Below are 22715 nucleotides of genomic sequence, written 5' to 3' on the forward strand. Positions count from 1 at the left end.
TCTTCCTTCCATTGGTTCACTCCCCAAAGGGCCACAACGGATGGAGCTACGCCGATTCAAAGTTAGGAGCCAGGTGCTTCTTCCTAGTCTTCCACGCAGGTGCAGGGGCCCAAGGACCTGGGCCATCCTCCACTGCTTTCCCAGGCCACAGCGGAGAGCTAGATAGGAAGTGGAGCAGCCAGGACTAGAACCGGTGCCCATATGGGATGCCGGCACCGCAGGTGGAGGATCAGCCCATTGTGCCATGGCGCCAGCCCCCATTTATGTCTTAACTCATTCAACTTAGAGTGACAAAATGTAGTATACATTACACTGAGTGCTTCAAGTAAGGGTTAAGAGACCCCCATTTTTCAGATACAGTAGACAAAAAAGGAAGTAGCTTCTAAAAAGCCCTCATCTATTCTCAGCCATAGTTATACAGCAGGACGCAGTTGTGGTTCAGGCGTTCTTCCTTGGGATGGATATAACTTTAGTGACCAAGTCTCTTAGACAAGGGTTATCTGTGATCAGTCTGCCAGACTCCTCTCTCTGGGTAACTCCTGTGGATAAGTCTTACTCCCCATATAGGAGGAATGTGAGAGGCCAATAAAAACCTAGAAGTGGAGTGGGTATTGTACAGCAGGTAAGTCCCCGCCTGCTATACCTGCATCCCATATTGGAGTGCAGGTTCAAGTTCTGTCTGCTCCACTTCTGATACAGCTCTCTGCTAATACACCTGGTAAGCAGTGGGTGATGGCTCAAGTACTTGAGTTCCTGCCAGCCGTGTGGGAGGCTCAGATAGAGTGCCTAGCTCCTGGCTTCAGCCTGGCTCAACCTTGGCTGTTGTAGCCATTTGGGTGGATGCCACTGCATGGGAAACCCCAAAGGAGTTCCAGGCTCTTGGCCTCTGCCTGGCCCAGCCCCAGCTATTACAGCCATTTTGAGTAAGTAAAGTAGCAGATGGAATATATTTCTCACTTTGCCTTTCAATCAAACAAATTTTTTTTTTTTAAAGCCTAGAAGATTCAGCCTCCTTTATAGCATTGCTCCTCCTTTTTTCTTTCCTCCATCCGAGGCACCAGAGGTAGTTGCATTATTTGCACTTATTTGCCTCTAGGACTTACTGAGAGAAATGAATAGAGCTGTTTTCCACCACTGGGAGAAGCTACCTGGCAGTACTGTGTTCGGGACCTGCTGATTAGTATGGGGTTATTTATGCTGTCTTACCACAGAATTGGAATTCATAAAGATATTGATAAATTGCTTAGCAGTAAACTTCCTAAATGTAAAATAATGCTAAAAGTTTAATTGGTGAATGAGTCAGTTCAAGGAAAAAAATTGAATTATATACCAGCATTTGCCGTGGTGGAAGAAAGTGAAAAAATAAAAAAATCTAGGACACAGACTTCCCCTTCAAAAAGATCACATGCTCACATGGGAGATCCTCATTAGAAACTGAGCTACAAGAGTGTCCTAAGTGTAAAAGAAAGATCTAAGTGAAAGAGCACAGAGGAGGGAGCAGTTAGATTGTGGGGAGCAATGCTAAGAGGGCATCGTAGAAGAATGACGTTCCAGCTAGATTAGGGCAGATGATTAGGGGCAGGGTGAAGACACAGATTATTTCTAGCAGAGGGAGCAGCACGGAAGCCTCAGAGAGACTAGCTTAGAAATACTGTGAGTAGGGTCTGGCACTGCAGCACAGTGGGTTACGCTATGGTCTGCAGCACCAGCTCCCATATGGGTGCTGCTCCACTCTTCCTATCCGGATCCCTGCTATTCCCCAGGGAAATCAGCAGCCCAAATCCTTGGGCTCCTGCATCCATGTGGAAGACCCAGAAGAAGCTCCTGGCTCCTGGCTTCGGTTTGGCCCAGCCCTGGCCATTGCGGCCTCTTGGGAGGTGAACCAGCAGATGGACAATCTCTGTCTCTCCTCTTTCTCTCTGTAACTCTGCCTCTAAGGAGTGAAATGGACATAGTATTTGTTCATACTCCAAAATTTAATTTTTAAATAATGCTACCTTCTAAATCTTATTATAGACATTATGTTTTTATATTGGAAAAGAGGAAAACCTTGCTATAGTGACAACTGGAACAGCCATGTGGCACAGTGGTTAACCTGCTACTTTGGATGTGTGCATTCCATATTAGAGTGCCTGCATTTATGTCCTAACTCCAGCTCTTGATTTTAGCTTTCTGCTGTTGGTACTCTGAAAGGCAGCAGGGGTTGGTTCAAATCTTTGCATCCCTGACTACTGGCTTCATCCTGGCTCCTCCCTGACTATTGCAGGCATTTGGGGAGTGAATCATGGGTGGAAGACATTTTGTTTTTTTTAAGATGTATTTATTTATTTGAGAGGCAGAGAGAGAGATGTTCCATCTACTGGTTCCCTCCCCAAATGGCTGCAATGGAGCTGGGACAACATGAAGCCAGGTACCAGTGGCTTCATCCGGTCTCCCCCGTGAATAAAGGGGCCCAAATACTTGGCCCATTTTCTGCTGCTTTCCCAGGTGCATTAGCAGGAAGCTGGATCAGAAGTGGAGCAGCTAGGATTGGAATTGGTGCCCATATCAGATGCCAGCACTGCAGGTGGTAGCTTTACCCGCTATGCCACATCACCTGCCCTAGATGGAAAATCTTTCTGTCTCTCTGCCTTCCAAATAAAGTGTAAATAAATATTCAAAAATGTTTTCATCCCACACAGAAATTAAAAAAAAAAAAAAAACAGCTTTTCTGTGAGTATAGGAACAATATTTGCTTTGTAGATCCCTTTTCTTGGAACTGTTATCAATAATCTGTAATAATAAATGAGAATTAGCATTACCAAGGGGAAAAGCAGAAATGAAAGTTTGGGGCCGGTGCTGTGGCACATCAGGTTAACGCCCTGACCTGAAGCACGGGCATCCCACTGGTTCAAGTCCCGGCTGCTCCACTTCCGATCCAGCTTTCTGCTATGGCCTAGGAAAGCAGTGGAGGATGCCCCAAGTCCTTGGGTCCCTGCACCCGCATGGGAGACCCAGAAGAGGCTCCTGGCTCCTGGCTCCTGGCTCCTGGCTTCGGATCGGCGCAGTTCCAGCCGTTGCAGTCAATTGGGGAGTGAACCATCAGATGGAAGACCTCTCTCTCTCTGCCTCTCCTCTCTCTGTGTAATTCTGACTTTTGAATAAATAAATAGGTCTTTTTAAAAAAATTTAAATTGATACAAAATGTACCTGATTGCATAATTGAGCAAATACCCAACAAAACATGCCATCTAGGGATTTCTGGTAGTAACACAGCTGCTCACACAGCTTAAAATCCTTTTTTTTTTTTTTTAAGATTTTATTTATTTATTTGAAAGAGTTATAAGAGATATCTTCCATCCACTGGTTCACTTCTCAAATGGCCACAATGGCCAGGGGTGGTCCAGACAGAGCCCAGGAGCCAGGAGTTTCCTCCTGGTCTCCCGCGTGGGTGCAGGGGTCCAGGCACTTACACCATTTTTCACTGCTTCCCAGGTGCATCAGCAGGGAGCTAGATCAGAAGTGGAATAGCCAGGACTTGAATTGTGCCCACACAAGATGCCAGCATTGCAGACAGCCGCTTTACCTGCTACGCCACAGCACTAGCCCCTTAACATTCTTGTAATGTATTCTATTTTTTAAAAAAACTTATTTGAAAGGCAGAGTTAGAAAGAAAGGTCTTCCATTTGCTGGTTTGCTCCCAAAAAGGCCATAACAGCTAGAGCTGGGCCAATCCAAAACCAGGAGCCAGGAGTTTCTCCCTGGTCTCCCATGCAGGTGCAGGGGCCTAAGTACTTGGGCCATCTACTGTTTTCCCAGACCATAGCAGAGAGCTGGATTGGAAGTGGAACAGCTGGGACTCGAACTGGCGCCCATATGGGATGCTGACACCGCAGATGGTGGCTTTACCCACCATGCTACAGTGCCATCCCCTGTGTTCTAGTTTCAAAAAGTCACTGTTGCTTATATAAAGCAAATATAAGGAAAAATAATAGCTTTTGTACAACAGTTTTTAAGACTGCAAGGGATATACAATTAAGTACCTTTTAAATAAAGAAGCTACTAATTTAAAATCAGGTTTCATTTTTCTAATCAGGAAATGCCTGTTAACAAAAAACAGAAGGAACTTTTTGTTATTTCATTTAGAGAAAAAAAATATTTTTTGAATTTTCATCCCTGCCAACTACCAGGGCTGGACCAGGAGCCCAGAACTCAATCCAGTGCTATCAAATGGGTGGCAGGAAGCCAGTACTTGAGCCATCATATGCTGCCTCCGAGGGTGCACATCAGTAGGAAGATGTAACTGGAAGCCGAGCCAGGACTCAAACCAGGCACTTTGACATGGAATATGGGCATCCTAAGCAGCCTCCTAACCATGGTGCCAAATACTTGCCACACGTTTAGTTACTTCAGTATCAACATTTTAACTAAGGTGACTTCAGGTATCAAACATAATGCTAATATTTTGTTACATAAACCAAACACATCTTTAATGTAACTTGGTAGTACAGTGATTTTGGTTGCTTTCTTTAGAATTGGGCATTTGGTCCAACAGTAAAGATGCCCACATCCCATATCACAGTGCCTGATTCTACTCCTCCCTCTACTCTTTTGATCCAGCTTCCTGCTAATGCACACCCTGGGAGTGGCTCAAGTACTTAAGTCCCTGCCACCCATGTGGGAGACCCAGATTAAGTTGTGGGCTCCTGGCAATCACCCAGCCCACCCTGGCTGTCGAGCATTTGAGGAATGAACCAGCAGATAGAAGCTCTGTATCTGCCATTCAAATAAAATGAAAATAAAAATTAAAACAATTAAGTTGTTTTTGTTCTAGTGTCTTCTCAACTGTTCACAGATTTTTGAGAGTATATTACTGTGGTGTCTGTAAGAATGGCACTGGGGCCAGCGTCGTGTGGCGTAGTGGGTAAAGCTATAGCCTGCAACGCTAGCATCCCATATGGGCACTGGTTTGAGCTTCTTCCAGGTCTCCCACGTGGATGGCAGGGACCCAAACATATGGGGCATCCTTTACTGCTTTTCCCAGACCATCAACAAAGTGGAGCAGCCAGGATATGAACCGGTGCCCATATGGGACACTGGCATTGCAGGCAGCAGTTTTACTGGCTAGGCCACAATGCTGGCACTTATCTCTAGCTTTTTTTTTTTTTTTTTTTTTTTTTTTTTTTTTTTTTTTTGACAGGCAGAGTGGACAGTGAAAGAGAGACAGATAGTAAGGTCTTCCTTTGCCCTTGGTTCACCCTCCAATGGCCGCCACGGCCGGCGCACCGCGCTGATCCGAAGGCAGGAGCCAGGTACTTATCCTGGTCTCCCGTGGGGTGCAGGGCCCAAGTACTCGGGCCATCCTCCACTGCACTCCCTGGCCACAGCAGAGAGCTGGCCTGGAAGAGGGGCAACCGGGACAGAATCCGGCGCCCCGACCGGGACTAGAACCCGGTGTGCCGGCGCCGCAAGGCGGAGGATTAGCCTAGTGAGCCGCGGCGCCGGCCGTATCTCTAGCTCTTAACCAATATAGTCATCACTGGTATCATGGTAGATGGGTTTCAAGATCCCCATAGATACCCAAATCTTCATATGTTCAAGTCCCTTATGCAAATAGCATAGTATTTACATATAGCCAATGCACGTCCTCGTGAATACCTTAAATCATCTCAAGATTTCTTTTACTAGGACTGGGTATTGTGGTGCTGGGAGTTAAGCTGCTGCTTGAATTACCCGCATCTCATGTCGAAGTGCCTGGTTGAGTCCTGGCTGTTTTGCTTCCAATCCAGCTTCTTGCTAATGTGCATCCTGGAAGGCAGTGGATAATGGCTCAAGTGCTTAGGCCCCTGCTATCCCTGTGGGAGACCCAACTGGAGTTCTTGGCTCCTGGCTTCAACCTGGCCCAGCTCCAGCTGCTGTGGCCATTAGGCGTTTGGGGAGCGAACCAGTGTATAGAAGATATCTTTCCCTCTTTCCCTCCCTTTCATTTCCCTCTCAAATCTTTAAAAAAAAAAAGGTTACTTATGCTTAACTAGTATATTACTAATTACTGTAATAATATATAAGTATATACTTTAAAGGGTTATTACTTTCCTATAGGAATTGTATTTAAGCAAAAAGGAACTTTAGAAATCACCTTGTTATTCATACAATTGAATTGTTACTCATGTTATTAAAGGAAACCACAGTCCAGGCCGGTTAGGGAGCCAGCGTACAGGTACACAGCCAATCAATAATGGAGCTAGGAGGGCTGCTGCCTCTGAGTAATAAAAGCTGCAGTGAAACGATCTTGTTGGACACAATCTGATAGAAAGTTCAGAAGCATGCCAACAATTCCACGTGTTAATAACATCAATACAGTATTAAATTTAACAGTTGTTTCAAGGAAAGGAAATACTTCCTTTATATTGTCTATAACATTGCACATTTGTTAAAAAAAATCTTATTACTGTGTCTAATTCTAGTCTTGAATAAGCAAAAATATAGTAGGGGAGCGAGAACATGTTTAACTTGCATCAAAGTAGTGGCCAGTCCCGGCTCCATGCCCTCACTGCCACTGACCTGTAATGTTCTGACTTCTTTGGTAAGACCTCACAGATCACAAAGGGGAGCACCTTGAAGAAATGGGGTTATTTCCATGACATAAGGCCTAATAATTCACTGATCCTTTAGTAAAATAGTGCAAAAGGGTGAAATAACTTTTAATGCATTTTCTTATATGAACTGAGGTTTTATTTGGGACATTAACCAGAAATATGCCTCCATAATGCAAAAAGTAAAGATCACCACTCTAAAGAAATGGGGCTTTGGATTTGCCATGTGGAGCCCCACATTCCAAGTCACCTAATTCTCTTTTCTAGTCAGCTTGTAGGCCTACATGGAGAAAAACACTGCTTATATTTGTACTAAGTGTTCTATATTGATAGTGAAATGTCAATTCTATTCATGTTTGTGCTTCTCAATAAAATTAAATCCTCCCGTATAGAAGTGTTTTAAGTGTAAAATTTTCATTAAAACATTTTAGTGGAACACTGGAATTTAAATACTATGTGACCTCATTTATTTGTTAAGGGACTAGTACAACCATTTAAATATCTCCTTATCAGTCCAACAGCTAAAGGAAGATAATTCATTCCATGTTTATCAAATATCGTGTCACCTGATTCCTGCCCAGGACCATTAGTGGCTCTGTCTACATCACTGCAGCCACTCCTACGCTGTGCCATCACTTGCAGGAGTTTCTTAACAAATTGCGAAGAAGAAAAAGTGATTATCTGCAAATGCCACATCTATGACAGTTTGGAAACATGGTGTATCTTTCTATAATCTCCCCCAACTAAGTGAACAAAACCTGCACTCTTAGCCCCTAGTCACCATTCTGACTTCCTGGCATGTCCCTGGGAGGACCTGTCTCTGCTTTAGATTGAATTAGGCTTCACTCTTGGAAAGCCCATTACCTAAAACATCCCAAGAAACATACCACAGGGCAAAACAGATCTTGCTTACCAGATGACAATCAGTCCCTGGGGAAAAAGATGTTCAGTTCTTCAGGGGCCCACTGGCTGCTTATCTCCGTTCATTCATCGATGGAGTAAACAACCCTTGAGGACCACACTGTGCTGGGTGATGAGGCTGTGGAAATGTCCAAGGTGGGAGCAGCTCTGCATCTAACCAGGACAGCCGGTTATCAGCCAGGCAGATAATTGTTTTTACTTTTTTAAGATTTATTTCTTTATTTGAAAGAGTTACACAGAGAAGGAGAGGCAGAGAGAGAGGTCTTCCATCGCTGTTCACTCCCAGGACAATTGGCCGAAACAGCTGGAGGTGCACCAATCCGAATCCAGGAGCCAGGAACTTCTCCCATGTGGGTGCAGGGGCCCAAGGACTTGGGCCATCCTCCACTACTTTCCCAGGCCATAGCAGACAGCTGGATAGAAGTGGAGCAGCCAGGCCTAGAACTGGCGCCCATATGGGGTGCTGGCACTGCAGGCGGTGGCTTTACCTGCTCCACCACAGCACCAGCCCCACCTGAAAATTACTTTTAGGTGTTGACCAACAGAAGCAGCCTTATGCCCCTTAGGAAGGAGGCCAAACTTCCTCAAGTCAGGGCAAATCCTGACGAAGCACAGCAATCTCCATTTTTGCCAAATGCTGATTCTTACCTTTCAAGGATCTGGGTTTGAAAGAATGAGGAGACCGCTCCTTAAAAAAAAAAAAAAAAAAAAGGCATCAACATTTTGGATATACTTTCTCAAGTAGTCACCATTCCACATCTTAATATTTTTGGTCTAAGTTATCCCTTTGTAGCATAATTAACTACTCCTTTTCCTATTCTAAAATGATTTTTTCAGGTTTTTAGGATGAGTACTTTGTAAAATGAATATTCTAGAACCTTAGCCCATCTTTATGCCTTGCACCTTTGAATGAATTTAGTTACTACCTCAAACAGAAGGTTTTTTTCTTAGAGCCTGTGTGTCACAGCAGTAATTAATTCACAAAGTGTTAGGAAAGCTGCTGTAAATTTGAGTCATCTTTTGAAGTCAAGCACCTGGAATTTACTGTATTATCGCCCCACAACCGTTTCACTTTTGCTTTATTCCCATTTTTTTTTTTTCTGACGTTTTCTACCAATTTCTTTTTACTCTTGAGGACACATTTATCACAAAAAAATGACGGCTATGAATATGCGCTCTTAAGATAAGTTATCAGGAATTGTTAACTTAGTCATCCTTAAGCCTGTAAAATGGGAGTTCGCTCAGAGCGTGAACACTCCCCGCGTGGCGAGCGTCCGAGGAGGCAGGAACTCAGAGCCCCGCAGGGCGGCCCAGGAGGGCCCAGCAGGTGCATCGAGGGCTGTGCGGACGCACGGAGAGACTCGGGCTAAGGACTCCTGACACTTACCCACACCTCAGAGGCCTCACAGTCAGTCCCGTACTGTCCTGTTCTGACCGGTTTTATTAAGTAGCGAAGGCCCCGCTGAGTTCACTCCAGAACGGACAGGGACAGGGGGTGGTGCGGGGCCGGGCCCCCGGCGGGGTTAGGCTAGAGCACGAGCGGGCGCGAACGCGGGTGCCGGGCTCCCGCGCGCGCCAGGCCGCGGGGTTTCAGTCCCCGCCTCCCGCAGCGGAGCCCGACACCTCCACGCACTGGTGCGGAGGGGCACGGGCGGCGTCGCGGGGCTCGCGGGCAGCCGCCGGAACGCGTGTCGGGACGGACTCCCGCGCGGCCGAGCGCCAGCCGAGGCGGCGGAGGACCGGCGCGTCGCGGCTCTGGCGTCGCGGTGAGCGTCTGTGGCCTCCCGTCCGCCCCTCCCTTGTGGGCGGCGGTCCGGCCGGGAGGCCAAACCCTGGGTTCCCATGGCGACGCCGGGAGGTGGGGGCGCCTCAGGAGGCGCTGGCCACGCGCGCACGCGGGGTCTCCCGGGGCCCTGCCGGCTCCCTCGGGGACCTCGGCCCCGGCGGCCTTTCGTCTGGGCGAAGCCTTGGCCCACCCAGCTCGGCCGGCTCCCGGCGCGCGGAACCGCCAAGGAGTAGCCCGTGGCGTGGCTGGGTCCTCTGGGGTCCCCAGGGGGCTTCCACCCACGCTGGCCCTGGCTGGGTGACCGAGCGCAGAGGCCTGAGGCTCGTCTGGTGATTTGTCTCCCAGGTGGAGACGGCTTCTAATGGAGGCAGGTGCTCACAGCCTTCAGGTGCTTCGCTGCGGGCCTCCTTTCCGTGATGTGCTTGTTTTTATTGTATTATTATTATTATTTTATTGTGGGGCTGACGTTAATCGGCTCCCTACTGGCAAAACACAAACTAGTTAAAAGTGCGGTTAGGGTGAGCTGCGGAATGCACGGGCTCCCGAGGGAGCACACTGCACGGATGGGTGCCCTGGAAAGGCGGATCGTCCGGTCAGGTGTCCTGGATCCGTCAGTGGTCAGATACGTGATGCTCCGAGGAGGATGGAGAGGGCGGGGAGAGCCCTTGGCAGCTCACCCGCGATGCTGTGGCTTTGCCAGCAGAGGGGGCGCAATTATTTTTCGTGTCACAGATGATCTTGATGTACAGAGCCTACAAGCTGTTGGAAACTGTGGGTCACTGTGGAATAGCTTGTTGGGAAGATAACGTTTTTTTGCGCAGTCTGTTTTTTTTTTATTTTCCCCTAAATATTTATATATTGATTTATTTGGTTCTTACTCAGGCAACGTACTGTAAGGCGATATTACTTTTATCCTCTTCACATCAATATTTATGGAGTAGCCACAGGTGCCTCATCCTTTAGGGAGAGTTAATTATACATTTGTCGGCCAAAAATAAGTCTCCTAATGGTATGTATGCTTTTTTAAACCAAATTCTTAACCCTTGTGTGTTTGTTTTCTGTGCCTAACATACCTGGTATTCTTTGAACTCTTTGTATTTAATAGTGTAGAATGATTGTACATTTAGCCAGTGAAATAGACATATGAAGACATTGTTCTAATTACCAGTAATTATAATTGCCAGGCAAATCTTTATAATTTTAGAATTAGAGGGGTGCTCAGACTTCAGCCAGCCCAAAGGCAGAACTGCAGCAATAAGATTGGTGGAAAAGGTAGGATGGCACATTTTTAGGAAAAGTATTTCTCATAAAACAATTCAAATTTATACTAGTGCTGAACTAGCAGAGGATATCCAAGTATCAGATATAAAATGGCTAGTAACACTGTTCTACTCTGGTACTAACATTTTTATTTCATTGTGTGATCCATCACTTGTTGTTAATTTATTTCCTTGCATACTTTACTTTTTTAGGTACTCATTGTGTTTCCTTTAAAACTTACTTTTTCATATGTGATAGCAACAGATGGGGCTGTGAAAAGTTTTTCAGCATCAGTACATACTGCGAACTGGCTTTTGCTGTTGAGTAATATCTGTATTCTCTTTTTTATCCCTTGAGTTTTGCCTTTTTTTCTGGTCACAAATTCCAGACTTCTGTTTGGATCCAATATTTACCCTTAAAAGTTAGTCACCTTCTGTAGCTCTCATTGTTTCAGTGTTATTTTGCCATTGTTGACTTACTTGCATATACCACAAGGTTTTTTTGTTCATTTAATTATTCATTTAATTGAGAAAAGGGAGAGAAAACAAACACTAACGTAATGCAATGTTAATATCTATATTTATAACAGCCTACATGAATATTTTGTCATAGTACTTTCTGGTATGAAGTGAGGAAATAAAATATTTCCAATAAAGCCAAAATTTCTTTTTTCTACTGCTCCAATCCTACTATCTCTAACCAGGTATTTATCATCATGAGTTTGTGTTTTGTATTTTTAAGAAATTTATGCATGTCCGTTAACATGGCATATGTTTAAAAATGTTCAATTATGCTATATTGGGTATACTCTGTTTTATCACAGTGTTTTTAAAATTTATTTGGATTGATACTAATAATTCTATTCACTAGCATACTTGTAATTGATTTAGATGGCATTCTGTCATATAAATATATCACATTTTTATTTATATGGATATTAATATACTTAGAAGACTTTCATTTTTTATTACAATAATGATAAAATAAATATATTGGCATGCATCCCGTAAATATTAACTGAGTATTTACTACATGTCCTGCACTATTTGCTTACAAACAGATGAAAAGCTCTTCCCTTAGAAAGCTTTAAATACTTGATAGTGGGATTGCTGTGTCATGAAGTAGGAGCATGTTTAGTTTTTTGAGAAACTGTCAGAGCTTTTCCCAAGAAGTTGTGCTGTTTGATACTTCCATCAGCAGTGTATGAGTTACACTTGCTTACTGGCTTGCCCGTTCTGGTGTTGTCAATCCCTATCATTTAAACCATTATAATTACCATGTGATAGTGTATCATTGTAAATTGATAACTCATGCCTTCCCTGCTTTCATCAGAAGTTTGTTATTTTCTTTCTTTGAGGGAAAATTCCCATATAATTAACCATTTTAAAGTGTACGCTTCAGTGCTATTTAATGCCATCACAATGTTATGAAACCATCAGCTTGCTGTAGTGCAAAAACTTTTCAATCACCCCATAAAAACACTCCCCATTCATTAATAATCACTCTGCTTCTTGTTCTTAAAAAATAAAATTGCTATGTGGGGGCTGGTATTGTGGCATAGTGGGTTAAGCTGCTGCATGTGACACCGGCATCCCATATGGGCCCCAGTCCAAGTCCCGGCTGCTTCACTTCTGATCCAGCTCCCTGCTAAAGCACCTGGGAAAGTAGCAGAGGATGGCCAACTTTGTCTCCTTGGCACCTGGAGAGAGACCTGGATGAAGCTCCACGTTCCCAGCTTTGGCCTGTCCCAGCCTCAGGCTGTTGGAGCCAGTTAGACAGTGAACCAGTGGATGGAAGATTTCTCTCTCTCTCTCTCTCTCTCTCTCTCTCTCTCCCTCTGTTACTCTGCCTTACAAAAAATTAAAATAAAAATACTTTTTAAAAATTGTGTGGAATTTCATTGAATGATATATCAAAAATTTTTAACCTAGTCACCTGTTTATAGCCATTTTAGTTTTGGGTTGTTATGAGTAAATCTGGTAAAATTACTTTTAGGCCTTTGTGTCAGCTTGTAATTTAATTTCTCTTGAGTAAGTACTTAAGACTTCAATTGCTGGTTGTCATAATATTTAACTTTATAAGAAACTGTCCTTTGATATAAGGCGTGCCTTCCAGAGTTTTTATACCATTTTTAGGTTTTCATGAACAGTGTATGAAAGTTCCAGTTGTTCCCCATCCTTGCCAACACTTTGAATTGACAGATTGCTAGCAAATTTAAATGGTTGTGTTGTGTGTTGATGGTTTTTTTTTAAAGATTTATTTATTTATTTGAGAGGCAGAGTTTACAGAGACGGGGAGAAGTCTTCCATCTGCTGGTTCACTCCCCAAATGGCTGCAATGGCCGGAGCTGAGCCGATCTGAAGCCAGGCAGGAGCTGCTTCTGGCTCTCCCACGTAGGTACAAGGCCCCAAGAACTTGGGCCCACTTCTGCTGCTTTCCCATCTTCTGCTGCAGGGAGCTGGATCAGAAATGGAGCGGCCAGGACTCAAACTGGACCCATATGGGATGCCAGTATCGCAGGTGGAGGCTTAACCTACTATGCCACAGCGCCGGCCCATTGATAATTCTTTATGGCTTTAATTTGCATTTCCCTGATGAATAATGATGTAGAGCATCTTTTTAATTCAGAATCTTTTTTAAAAAGCTTTATTTATTTAAAGGACAGAATTACAGAAAAAGAGAAAGAGATCTTCCATTCACAGGCTCACTCACCAAATGCTCACAACATCCAGGGCCAAGCCAAGCTGAAGCCAGGAGCCAGGAACTCTCTCCAAGTCTCTCACGTGGGTGGAAAGAACCTAAGTAGTTGGGCCATGATCAGCTGCCTCCCAGGAGAGTTGGCAGGAACCTGGTTCAGAAGCACAAAGTACCTGGGACTCAACCAGGCACTCTGGTTTGGGATTCAGGTATCCCAAGTGGTGGCTTAACTGATTGCACCACTGTGCCCATCACTGAACTTTTTATATGCTACTGGCTGTTTGTGTATATGAATATCTTTTGTGAGTTTGCTCAAGTGACTTTCTCATTTAAAAACTATATTATCTTTTTTATATATCCAGAACCCACAAGCATCACTTAGTATTTTCAGGGCACTGGTTCTAGAACCCCCTTCAGATACCAAAATCCTTACATGCTCAAGTCTGTTATGCAAAATAGCATGTTATAAACTACCCACATCCTCCTGTATACTTTAAATTATCTCTAGATCCCTTCTAATAGCACAATGCAAATGCTATATCAGTAGTTTAGGAATAATGTCAAGAAAAAAATCTGGATTTGTTTAATAATAATGCAATATTTTTTTTTTTGACAGAGTGGACAGTGAGGGAGAGAGAGAGAGACAGAGAGAAAGGTCTTCCTTTGCCATTGGTTCACCCTCCAATTGCCGCCGTGGCCAGCGCGCTGCAGCCGGCGCACCGCGCTGATCCGAAGCCAGGAGCCAGGTGCTTATCCTGGTCTCCCATGGGGTGCAGGGCCCAAGTACTTGGGCCATCCTCCACTGCACTCCCGGGCCACAGCAGAGAGCTGGCCTGGGAGAGGGGCAACCGGGACAGAATCCAGCGCCCTGACTGGGACTAGAACCCGGTGTGCCGGCACCGCAAGGCAGAGGATTAGCCTAGTGAGCCGCGGCGCCGGCCTAATAATGCAGTATTTTTGCACTTATTTTTCAGTCTGTATCCAGAAAACCTGGATAATGGAGTTGGGGAGGGAGATAGAAACTTATCCCAGCCTTTTTGTTTTCTTAGTAGTGTGTTTCAGATGTTGGAGTTTTAAATTTTGATAAAATTAACTTATCTTTTTCTTGTTGTTGGCTTTTGTGATTCATGGTTTTTATAGTCTAAATCTAAGAAATCTTTCTTTCCCAGGGTTGCAGATTTTCTCTTGTGAAAATGTTACAGTTTTGAATTTTACATTTAAATTCTTGATACAATTTTTCTTAATCTTTGTGTATGATATTAGGAGTTGAAGAGAGGTTTTTTTTGTTTGTTTGTTTTGGTCAGGCAGAGTTAAACAGTGAGAGAGACAGAGAGAAAGGTCTTCCTTCTGTTGGTTGACCCCCCACCCCCACCCCCCTGCCAATGGCTGCTACTGTGCTGATCCCAATCCAGGAGCCAGGTGCTTCTCCTGGTCTCCCATGGGGTGCAGGGCCCAAACACTTGGGCCATTCTCCACTGCACTCCCTGGCCACAGCAGAGAGCTGGCCTGGAAGAGGGGCAACCGGGACAGAATCCGGCACCCCAACCGGGACTAGAACCCGGAGTACCGGCGCTACAGGTGGAGGATTAGCCAAGTGAGCCACGGCAGCAGCCAAGAGATTTTTTTGACATGCAATTATCTACTTCTAACCTTGTTTACTAAAAAGTCTGTTCTACCTCCAAATTGTTCAGGTGAGCTTTTCAGAAATTGTGTGACTATACATTTGTGAGTCTTTATGTATGCTTTTTAATTTATTTAAGCACTGTGCTACAGTTTTCAATATCAACCTGATATATCTGTCTCTAAATTTATAATTATTTCATATTTGAGTTGCTATCAAAGTGATAGTGGATTTCAAATTTCATTTTTCTGGTCATTTGCTGCTATATAGAAATGCAATACAATTGCTTTTGATTGACTAATTCACTAATTACAAAATTCAATCAGATCTACTAGGTTAGATCTAGTACTTTTTTATTAAATATTCTTTAGGATTTTCTGCATGCATGGTCAAACCACCTGTGAATAAAGACAGCTCTGCTTATTCCTCTTACAAGTGGAAGTGGAGTGAGTTCTCAACTTTGCATTTTCACTGTATTAAAGGAAAATATTCAGTATTGGACGCATATGTTGTAGGTTTGTCAGAGGTGTCCTTTTAATCATGAGTGAGTGATAAACTTTGTCAATTTTTTCCTTTCTACTGGAATTGTCATGACATTTCTTCTTTAATTTCTTAATAAACGACATTGACTAATTTCAGATGATAGACAAATTTTCCATCCCTGGGATAAATTCTACCTGGTATGTCTATTTTCAGTTACATATTAGCATTTTGTGTAGGATTTTTGCCAGTTTGTTCCTAACTTGATTTTTATCTTTTAAAAAATCTGATTTAAAATGTACTACTTGTGGGGCTGGCGCTATGGCACTGTGGGTTAAAACCCTGGCCTGAAGCTCTGGCATCCCATATGGGCGCTGGTTCTAGTCCCAGCTGCTCCTCTTCTGATCCATCTCTCTGCTATGGCCTGGGATAGCAGTGAAGGATGGCCCAGGTCCTTGGGCCCCTGCACCCGTGTCGGAGGCCCGGAGGAACCCCCTGGCTCCTGGCTTCAGATCAGCACAGCTCTGGCCAGTGCGGCGATCTGGGGAGTGAACTAATGGAAGGAAGACCTCTTTTTTTCTCTCTCTCTGCCTCTCCTCTCTCTGTGTAACTCTGACTTTCAAATAAATAAAATAAATCTTAAAAAAAAAAAACTACAGTAAAAAAATGTACTTCTTGTACACCTTATGGGGTGTACAAGGGTGATATCACGAAATGTGCATGCGGCATAAACTGATCAGATTCGACACTGTCCCACCACCTCACCCTTCCTCCTTATTTGGGGCCCACCAGCTCTTCCCCAGTTCTTTATGTAGTATGTATACAGTTGCCCCACATGCTGAGGAAACACCAGACCTACTACTTCTAACTATGCCTTGTTACCCTTTTTCCCACTTTTCATCTGCCCCTTCTCCTAGCTTTCCTAGTCTCTAGTAGTCCCAATTCTATGTTCAGACCAGTTTTTTTTTTTCCACATAAGAGAATGTGCAGCGCATGTCTTTATGTGTCTGGCTTATTTCCCTGACACAATGATCTCTAGTTCTGTTCATTTTGCTGTAATGTCAGGATGTTGTTTTTATGGCTAAATAACATTCCATTGTATGTATGTGTGTGTATATATATATATATATGCCACATTTTCTTCTTCCTTCTCCTCCTCCTCTTCTTGATTTAGTTATTTTATTTATTTGAAAGCAAAGTGACAGATCTTTCATCCACTTTTTCACTCCCCAAATGTCCACCACTGCCAGGGCTGGGACAGGCTGATGCCAGGAGCCTGGCAGAATTCCATCTGAGTTTCCCACATTGGGTGGCAAGGGCCCAACCACCTGAGCCACCATCCACTGCCTTCCCAGGTGCATTAGCAGGAAACTGGTTTAGAAGCAGAGTGCCTGCTACTTGAACCAGCACTCTGATGTAGGCTGCTGGCATCACAAGTGTCAGCTTACTGCGCCACAACACTGGTCCCCACATTTATTTATTTATTTGAAAGGCAGAGTTACAGAGAGAGGGGGTGGAGGGAGAGAAAGAGAGAATCTTCCATTTGTTGGTTCACTCCCTAAATGGTCGCAATGGCCAGGGCTGGGCCAGCCTAAGCCAACAGCCAGGAGCTTCTTTAGGGTCTCCCATATGTGTGCAGGGGCCCAAATACTTGGCCCATTTTCTGCTGCTTTCCCAGGCACATTAGCATGGAGCTGGACTGGAAGTGGAGCAGCTGGGACTTGAACCAGCACCCACATGGGATGCTGGGTGCTGCAGGCAGTGGCTTTACCAGCTACCCCACAGCACCAGCCCCTGGCTCCCATATTTTGTTTATCCTTTCATTCATCAATTCACCCTTAGTTGATGCCACATCTTGGCTGTTGTGAATAGTGCAATGAACCTGGGAGTGCAGTTATCTCTTAGATATGCTGACTTCGTTCTTTATGTATATAGTATACACTATAAGTCTACAAGTGGGATAACTGGGTCATTATTAATTTAGTTTTAAAGATTTATTTATTTATTTATTTGGAAGGCATAGTTAGAGAGGGATCATCCATCTGGTTTACTCCCCAAATGGCCGCAGTGGCTAGGGCTGGCCAAAGCCAGGAATAAGAAGCTGCTTCCAAGTCTCTCACATGAGTGCAGGGGCCCAAGGACTGCTTTCCCAGGCACATTAGCATGGAGCTGGATCAGAGTTGAGCAGCCAGGACTGGAATTGGCACTCAGATGGTATGCTGGTGCTGCAGGCAGCAGTTTAACCCCCTTCACCTCAATGCTGGCCCCATTGTTTTTATTTATTGAGAAACCTAAATATTGTTCACCAAAATGGCTGTACTGATTTGCATTCCCACTGCTGGTGTGTAAAGGGTTCCCTTTTCTCCAAATCCTTGCCAGCATTTACTTTTTGTCCTTTTGATATTAACCTGGAATAAGTTGATGTATTACATTTTTGATATGCATTTCCCTAATGCCTGTTGATATTGAGCCTTTTTTCATATATTTGTAGATCATTGTATTTCTTTTGAGAAGTTTCTTTTTATATCTTTTATGCATTTCTTAACTGGACTTTTCTTTTAGTTCCTTATATATTCTGCGTATTAGTCTTTTGTTAGTTGAATACTCTGCATTGTTTTCTCTCATTCTGTCAGGTATCTCTTCACTGTGTTTGATCATGTTTACTTTGCCACACGAATCTTCTTAGTTTGATATAATCTTATTTTGCTTGTGTTGCCTATGCTTTTGCTTTTACTGATATCTTGAAGTCTTTCCCCAGTATTTTTATAGTTTCCAGGCTTCCATTTAAGTCCTCCATTTTGAATTGATTTTTATATAGTGTAAGAGGGGAGGGGATGTTTATATTCAATCTTCTACATGTGGACATCCAGTTTTCCCAGCACTGTTTATTGAAAGGATTGTCCTTTTTCCAATATATGTATGTACAGGTTCTTGATGTGTGGAATCATTTCCGGGATCTCTATTCTGTTTAGTTGTCTGTTTTTAATGCCAGTACCATGCTGTTTGGGTTGCTACAGCTCTGTAGTATGTCTTAAAATCAAGTATTGTGATACCTTCAGCTTTGTTATTTATAAGATTGCTTTGGCTATTTGGGGAATTTTGTGCCTTGATGTGAATATTAAGAATATTTTTCTAGTTTAGAAAGAATTCCATTACTATTATAATCGGGATCACACTGAATTTGTAAGTCACATCGGGTAGTATGGATTTTTTTAAAAAAGATTTAGTTATGTATTTGAAAGTCAGAGTTACACAGAGAGAGGAGAGGCAGAGAGAGAGAGAGGTCTTCCATCCACCGGTTCACTCCTCATTTGGCTGCAGTGGCCAGAACTTTACTAATCTGAAGCCAGGAGCTTCCTTGAGGTCTCCCACATAGGTACAGGGCCCAAGGACTTGGGCCATCTTCTACTGCTTTCCCAGGCCATAGTAGAGAGCTGGATTGGAAGTGGAGCAACCAGGTCTCAAACCGGCGCCCATATGGGATACTGGCACTTCAGGCCAGGGCGTTAACCCGCTGTGCCACAGCGCTGGCAACAGTATGGACATTTCAACAATGTTAATTCTTCTAGTCCATGAGCATAGAAGATCTTTCCCCTTTTTTTGTCTTCTTCAAAATTTCTTTAATTGGCATTTTACAATTTCTACTGTAAAGGTCTTTCAAATCTTTGGTAAATTTATTCTTAGAGCTTTGTGATTGGGAATGCTTTTATATTGTTTTATAACAAGTTCATTTATAACAAGTATATAAAAATGCTATTTATTTTTGTAGGTTGACTTTGTATCCTGCAACCTTACTAATTAATTAATCATATCTAATGGTCATTTGGCAATGTTTCACAAATTTTCTCTGCGTATAGACTTGTATTGTTTTATTCAAAGATTTATTTATTTATTTGAAAGGCAGAGTTACAGAGAAGCAAAGACAGAAAGAGAAAAAGGTCTTCCATCCACTGGTTTACTCCCGAGATGGCTGCAATGGTCGGAGCTGCGCCAGTCTCTCCCACATGAGTGCAGGGGCCCAAGGACTTAGGCCACCTTCTGCTGCTTTCCCAGACACATTAGCAGGGTGCTAGATCGGAAGTGGAGCAGCCGGGACCTGAACCAGTGCGCATATGGGATGCCCGCACTGCAAACGGTGGCCTTACCTACTACACCACAGCACTGGCCCCTAGAATTATATATTCTTTGACCAGGGATAATTTGACTTTCTTCTTTCCCACTTGTGTCCATGTTATATCTTTCTCTTGCCTAATTTCTCTGGCTAAGACTTCCAATACAATGTTGAATAAGAGTGATGAGAGAGAACATCTTTGTCTAGTTGCAGATCTAGGAGGAAATGCTGTCATTGTTATGTCCCATGTAGACTTATCATATATAGCCTTTATGATGTTGAGGTACGAACCCTCTACACCTAATTTGTTTAAGATTTTATCATGAATGAATGCTGAATTTTATTGAATGTTCTTTCTACATCTGTTGAGAGGATCATATAATTTTTAACACTTCATCCTTTTAATGGGATGTATCACATTGATGGATCTGTGTTTTAACTGTCCTTGCAACTCAGATAAATCTCACTTGATCATGATGGATGATCTTTTTGCTGCACTGTTGAATTTGATTTACTAGTAATTTTTCAAAATATTTATTTTTATTTATCTAAAAGGCGGAGTAACAGAGAGAGGAGGACACACACTCACACATACACACAGAGAGAGTGAGAGAGAGTGAGTGTGAGTGCATGTGTGTGTGTTTCCATCCACTGGTTTATCACCCAAATGGCTGCGATGACCAGGCTGCGAGTTGAAGCCAGGAGCCCAGAACTTCTTCTAAGTCTCCCATGTGGATTCAGGGACCCAAGCACTTGGACCATTTTCCACTCCTTTCCCAGGCATGTTAGCAGGGAGCTGGATCAGAAGTGGAGCAGCTGAGTCCCAAACAGGTGCCCATATGGGATGCTGGTAGCTCAGGCAGAGGCTTAACCTGCTATACCACAACACTGGCCCCAATTTACTAGTAATTTGTTGAGAATATTTTTATTCATCAAGGAAATTGGTCTATAGCTTTTTGGTTGTTGTGTCCTTGTCAGGTTTTGGCATCAGAGTAAAGCAAGCCTTGTAAAATGAGTTTGGAAAGGCTGACACGCTTTCAGTTTTTTGGAATAGTTTCAGAAAAAAAAAGTGTTCATTCTTCCTTAAAAATTTGATAGAATTCGGCTGTGAAGTCATCTGGTACTGGGATTTTCTTTGTCGGAAAGCCTTTTATTACCGATTCAGTTTCATTAATTTGTTATTGTTCTACTAAGGTTTTCTGTGTCTTTGGTTCAATTTTGGTGGGTTTGTATGTGTTCAGAAATGTTTCCATTTTTTATGGGTTTTCCAATTTGTTGGTGGATAATTGTTCATAGTAGTCCTGAAAGATCCTTTGTATCTCTGAGGCATCAGAAAGATCCTTTGTTATCTCTGAGTTATCAGTTGTAATATCTCCGTTTTCACTTCCTTTTTTCTCATCATTAGTCTAGATAAAAATTTGTTGACTTTGTTACTGAAATACCAATCTTTCATTTTATTGCTGTTTTGAATCGTTTTCCTAGTCTTTGTTGTTGTTGCTTTCTGCTCTGATCCTTATTATTGCTTTCCTTCTACTAATTTTGAGCGGAGTTTGTTGGGGCTTTCCTTGAAATACTTACTTTATTAGGCTGGTTATTTGAAATCTTACACTTTTTTGGTGGGGGGGGATGAAGGCACTCATTGCTCTAAACTTCTTTCTTAGTCCTGCTTTTCCATACTGCATGAATTTTTAAAACCCTTTTAACTTATTTATTTGGAAGGCAGAGAGAAAGGTCTTCCATTTAATGGCTTCATTCCCCAAATGCCCACAACAGCCACGGCTGGGCCAGGTTGTTCCTGAGAACCAGGAACTCAATCCAGGTTTTACACCTGAATGGCAGGGACCCAAGCACTTGGGCCATCATCTACTGTCTCCCAGGGTGTACACTAGCAGGAAACTGGATCTGAAGCAGTTCCATCCCGAACATTCCAATATGGAATGCAAGTATCTCAAGCAGTGGCTTAACCCACTGCCCCCAACACCTGCCCTGATATCACCAGTTTAAAAAAGGAATTAAAAAATAAAATCCCCAACTTAAAGACTGTGCATAAATTAGCTGTATCCTCTGAAGCAACGTGGCATTTCTACCCAGTAGAGAAATGTTGATCAATAGTAAACTCACCAGATTTTTCATTTAAGGGAGAAAGAAGTAAGAGATGGGAATATTCATGTAAGAATTCCTCCTCATGGAAGCCACAAGAATTGAAAAGAAGCCTTCCCAACCTTAAACATCATGCTTGCCTTCCTTAAACATCATGATTTCTTTTTCAATAAATGTCTTTGCCAACCAGTGATAGGGAGATAGCCCCCAAGTAGATAGCAGTCTGCTTCTTCCATAACTCTGATTGCCATAGCTTCAAGAACTTATCTTTTCAAGTTAGTGATTAATCATTGGTATGATTTTTTAGGGTTCCTTCAGTTTGCCAAAATGGAATCAGCTTGAAATTAGAGAGGTACATATCAAATGTGGATGTATTCTTTATATTTGAGGCAAATTTCATTTTATCTAGCCTTTATTCATTGGCATCAGTGGTATGAAAAGTGGAAGTTTTGTTCTTGGAATCTCCTCTAATTTTGGTCCTAGCTTGATCAGGGAAAGGAGTTATGCAATATAGGAGGGTACTTTAAAAAGTTTGAGTGGGCTTTTGGTATAACAGTTAAGACATTGGTTAGGATGCCCATGGCCCATGGCCCATATCAAAGTGCCAGGATTCAGATCCTGGCTTAGCTCCCTATCCAAGCTTCCTGCTAACACACACTGAGACAGTAGGTGATGCCTCAGGTCTTAGGTCTCTGTTACCCACTTGAGAGACCCGGTTAGATTCTGGGCTCCTTGCTGCAGCCTGGCTCATTCACAGCTGCTGCTGGCATTTGAGGAGTGAACTAATGGAGATTTCTGTTTCTCTCTCTCTCCTTCCCTCCCTCCCTCCCTCCCTCTCTCGCCCTCTCCCTCTCCCCCCCCACCCCATCTTTCAAATAAGTTGATTTTTTAAAATAAAGATTTAAAAATGTTCGTGGAAAATGGAATTAAAAGATGTTCATTTTGGCACAAAAAAATTGACATCCACTCAATAGTTTCTTCAAAACATACATTTTCCATGAACTCTTTGAAGTACTCTTGTGGTTATTCATTTGTCTTTCCTTGATGTTCTTAACCATTTAAAAATATTTTTATTTTCATTTTTGTAAGTTTATTAATTTGAAAAAGAGAGAGATCTTGCATCCAGTGGTTTGCTCCCCAAATGCCTGCAGCAGCCAGGGCTAGACC

At 43.2% G+C, this 22715-nt stretch overlaps 1 protein-coding gene and 1 long non-coding RNA gene across 16 annotated transcripts in view; one reads left to right on the top strand and one right to left on the bottom strand.

Annotated features, from left to right (window-relative positions):
- Positions 1-9018, bottom strand: part of LOC149127311 (uncharacterized) — an 11910-nt gene extending 2892 nt beyond the window's left edge. The window contains exons 1-3 of one of the 2 annotated variants that reach the window (XR_016231944.1): positions 8881-9018; positions 8142-8181; positions 7773-7906 (exon numbers count right to left, since the gene is read on the bottom strand). This is a non-coding gene — a long non-coding RNA (uncharacterized LOC149127311). Of the gene's footprint in view, positions 1-7772; positions 7907-8141; positions 8182-8880 lie in introns of those variants that run through there. The other variant, XR_016231943.1, reaches the window with a different exon arrangement.
- Positions 8732-22715, top strand: part of ICA1L (islet cell autoantigen 1 like) — a 93704-nt gene continuing 79720 nt past the window's right edge. For 6 of the 14 annotated variants that reach the window (XM_089330038.1, XM_089330044.1, XM_089330043.1 and 3 more), the window contains exons 1-2: positions 8756-8901; positions 10162-10288. The gene's annotated coding sequence lies outside the window, so the exon portion shown is untranslated. Of the gene's footprint in view, positions 8911-9022; positions 9260-9382; positions 9668-10161; positions 10289-10528; positions 10552-22715 lie in introns of those variants that run through there. The other 8 variants (XM_070070361.2, XM_070070365.2, XM_089330039.1 and 5 more) reach the window with 7 other exon arrangements.

The sequence above is a fragment of the Oryctolagus cuniculus genome, chromosome 3 (assembly GCF_051225735.1).
Source record: "Oryctolagus cuniculus isolate XC-2025 breed Fujian yellow rabbit chromosome 3, ASM5122573v1, whole genome shotgun sequence".
Lineage (NCBI taxonomy): Eukaryota > Metazoa > Chordata > Mammalia > Lagomorpha > Leporidae > Oryctolagus > Oryctolagus cuniculus.